Here is a 4,055-nt window from a genome sequence, read left to right on the forward strand (position 1 = left end):
CCTTCTTAGTAGATCGTTCAATTCCGCTCGACTTTTCACTAAAATACCACATGTAGCGTTAGAGAAGCAGTTTGTAAGAGATTGCTCTAAGGATTGACACTGTCCCTCCAATTCTGCAATCCTTGCGCCTCTTTTTTTCTTCTGATAAATCCCTTTGTCGCCTGCCACACAAATGCTGAATCAGAGACCGAGCCTGTGTTGACTAATATAAATTCAGTGAGTTTAGCTCTAAATTCTAAATCAAACTCTGTGTTCTGGAGAAGGGAGGTGTTAAATTGCCATCTTCTAGACTTTTCTCCCCAGGCAGCACATTGGAATGTGGTTATTAGTGGTTTGTGATCAGACAAAATGGCTGGTTTCATTGTTTTCTGAATGCATTTCAAAATAATGCCTTAATGAACAAAAATACCTAATCAGAAGGACATGCAATGCATTTGTTTGTTCTGAAATGAATTTTTAATATGTAGGTAATTGGTTCAGGTTTTATGGAGCTGTACTAGGCCTACATCATCTGTACTGGATGCAGCTACAGAGCGTTTCTGAGCAATGAAATAATGTATTAATGAATTATATGATTCATACATTTGGGCACCCCAATATATGGCACCTTCTTACTACCTACAAGTATAACATTTATCCTAAAAATAGCCAATGTGAATGATAACATTCATGGGTAACTTTGTCTAAACATCCCTTAAAAAACAGCAATTTAATGCAATCTTTACCAAAATGGACAATTCAACGTCTCACCTGAACCCCTGATGCTGATTCGTCATCACCCTGCTCTACATCTGTAGCTTCAGGGTGCTGTTTTCCTACACAGTAATTCATCAATTTAAAACAGAGACTAACCATGCTTAGTTGACTGCTGACATTGGTCGAGAGATAGCATTATTGCTATCCAAAGGATCATATAGGCCTACTTATCACCAGTTAATATCACTTTTGAGTTGATAGCCTGCTGGTACTAGGCTAAAATAGCATGGTGCCAGTTTGTGGGCAGGTTAGCTTTATTCTTCTGGCTAGAAGACCAGCTAATGTTGTTTTTTTTTAAACATAAAAACACAATGACACAAATATCTACAAACATGTATGAGAACAACAACAAATAGTTGACAGATCACAACAAGGGATGGGGGAAGGGTGCAAGGAGGACACCTTAAGACAGCAGACATAGACATGGCATTAAGCAGAAATAAGTTAGTTACTATGAAACATGAAACAGGAGCGCCTATGAATACCCCAGCAGAGAAGCTGCGCGCTCCATGCTCAGCAAGTCCTTATAATGTTAACACACTGGTTGAAAGATTAAAGACGCTAAGGATAGATTTAATACAAGCAAAAGTTACATGCTCTACAGTCTACACTAACAACTTTCAAAACATGATTCCATTGTAGAATGGGTGGCGTTGTTAGGCTAGCTAGAAGGTTTGCACTGTGTGGGTAGTTAGCCTACTATCTAGGATAGCTAACTTACAATGACCTAGGCTTCTTGATGGCTACTTACTCTCTGGGTGGTGAAAACTTTGGATTTCTTTTTTGGTGGCATTTTCCTATCTACAAAAAACAAAAATATCAATGCTGAGACCAAACGAAATACTAATATGAGGCTTTCTTATTTCCCGGTGTATTTAGTTGCTTTTAATAGTGCGTTTAGTAGAATGTGAGCCTCTTCAGCCAATGAAATGACAGCATCTTGACTCGCAGGCTCAAGGGCGCATTGGAAAACTTGGACATTTCTCACTCTTCTGGGTGAGAAACATAGTATAGATGATAATAATAAGAATGAGTTTGCAAATATATTGGGCAAAATTATTTTTTATAACAAAATATTGGTGGGGACAATTGGGTCTTTCCCAAACTTTGGTCGTGATAGTCCCTATGGACCATATGCAAACCTATGCCCTTGCTTAGTAGGGACGGACAGCTGTTTACCAATTACCACGCAAATTCACTTGAGATCTACATGTCAAACAGTACAGTAGAGATTACTGAAATGCCACAAGCAGTTCACCATTATAGCGCATCACTACCAGTTCAACCATTTCACAAATTCAGACAAAACTAGATGCTTTTAAATTGTTGAGTCGTTAAAGGCCTTGTTGCATGAAGCATATAGTAAAACCAATACAGGAAATACGTTAGGAAAGAGGCTTCATAGTCATCTCCACCACCAAAACAGGACAAGGCCTCAATTTGAAAAAGGCAAGACAACATTTGATTCAAAAAACAAAACTGTCCTTTATTGCAGTCAACATGTAGAGGCAAAAAGTCCAGACAGTGACTCAGGTACTTTGTGACCAGAGGAGCAGTCGAATCAGACTTCAGTCGTATGGGATACTACAGGGAGAAGAAACAAAAAAATTGAATTGCACATTTATTGGGTGAAATCCTACGGTATGCCACTGCTCCAGGCAGAGCTGTTCAACTTCAACCAAACAAACATTTGTAATACAGGTATAGATTTGTTAGAGACCTGCCAGGCTGCATTTTTAAACATTAACGAGTGACCATGCCAAACCACAACACTCAAAGTTCCTAGACCCTTGCACTGCATCAGATTCCTTGTTAATACATTTTTCAGAGCAAACAGTTTGAACCATCCAAGTGGTTCCTTGTATAATCATTAACTCCCTTACCAGTAGTTCCAGTTTGGGCAGCCACAGCACCCTCACTTGCATCATCTTGCGATTACACACAAATAGAAAGCGACACTGTCAAAAGGGGGGCGCGAACATTCAAAGTGTTCCATCAAAACAGACATGCACTGATGTCCTTACCGGTAGCTGCAGTGTGGTCAGATGTAGTTGGGGGATTTGGTGTTGGGGTGGTATCCACAGCATCTTCACTTGCTCCATCTTAGGATAACCATACAAAAGTGAACATTTAACCAACACAATCAAGACTCAACAGAACCCATAAATATAGTTAAAAGGAAACCTCACCACCAGCTTCAGTATTGGCAGATGTGGTCTGGTTGTGGGGAATGGGTGTTGTGGCGACAACCACGTCATCACTTTGGCGGTCCACAGCATCTTCACTGGCTCCATCTTGGGATTCCACATGAGTGAGGGGGCCAAAGAGAAGCCAAGGGACACACTTACACATTTTATACAAAAAACAAACTTGCAGAAAACCACACAAAAACTAAAAAGAAACACCCTACCAGTAACTTCAGTTTGTGCAGAAGTTGTCTGGTTGTGTGGATTAGGTGCTGGGGTAGTAGCCACAGCATCTTCACTTGCACCACCTTAGGATAAACATACAAGAGTCAACATTTTAACCAACACAAGACTCAACGGAACCCATACATTTCGCAAAAGAAAACCTCACCACCAGCTTCAGTATGGGCAGATGTGGTCTGGTTGTGGGGAACGGGTGTTGTGGTGACAACCACATCATCACTTTGGCGGTCAACTGCAGAGGCCTTAAAGTTCACATCTCTCTTCGGAAAACAGAATGCTGTTCAAAGGAAGACAAAACGAGTGACTATTTCAGAGAGAATTTGAAGATAAAAAGCAACTAACAGAAACAAGGGGAAAACTCACCATTACAGACACAAGCAATGAGGACACACACAACCACCTTTGCAAATGAAGCCATGTTTACAGGGGTGCAAACTCGTCACCTTTCGGCGAAATTCGCCGTTTTTGATCCAAAATAGGTCATTTGTGTGATTCGTGTAGATCTGCAATAACAATATTTTTTTTGGGGGGGGGGGTCCTACAAGTAATCTGCGAACACAAGCTGTCATGAATATTTTTTTCAAGCTTGTTCGTTTGGCCAACTCCATGTCACCATGACAGGCACGCTTTTTATTTCGGGTCTTCTGCCTCGATGCCGTAATAGACAGGTGTATTACAAGACATGTCTTTCGGGTGAAAGCGTTGGTTTCGAGCGGCCTTTTTAATATGGCATTTACGGTAACGTGTGACGTTAGTACGCTGCAAGAACGTTATACTATCTAACGTAGGCTAACGTGCTAATGTCAGACAGTTGGCTGACAGACGCCTCGCAAATCACATCAACTATTTTTGCTGGTTACAGTAACGGTG

General features: G+C 40.8%; 1 long non-coding RNA gene across 1 annotated transcript; it reads right to left on the minus strand.

Moving 5' to 3' along the window:
- Positions 1-2,816: 2,816 nt before the first annotated feature.
- On the minus strand, positions 2,817-3,212 carry LOC105896534. Its single transcript, XR_004164192.2, has 3 exons — positions 3,167-3,212; positions 2,946-3,050; positions 2,817-2,858 (listed from the first exon to the last, which is right to left on the minus strand). It is a non-coding gene; the product is annotated as an uncharacterized LOC105896534 (long non-coding RNA).
- Between the last annotated feature and the right edge of the window lie 843 nt (positions 3,213-4,055).

The sequence above is a fragment of the Clupea harengus genome, chromosome 8 (assembly GCF_900700415.2).
Source record: "Clupea harengus chromosome 8, Ch_v2.0.2, whole genome shotgun sequence".
In the NCBI taxonomy this organism is placed as follows: Eukaryota; Metazoa; Chordata; class Actinopteri; order Clupeiformes; family Clupeidae; genus Clupea; species Clupea harengus.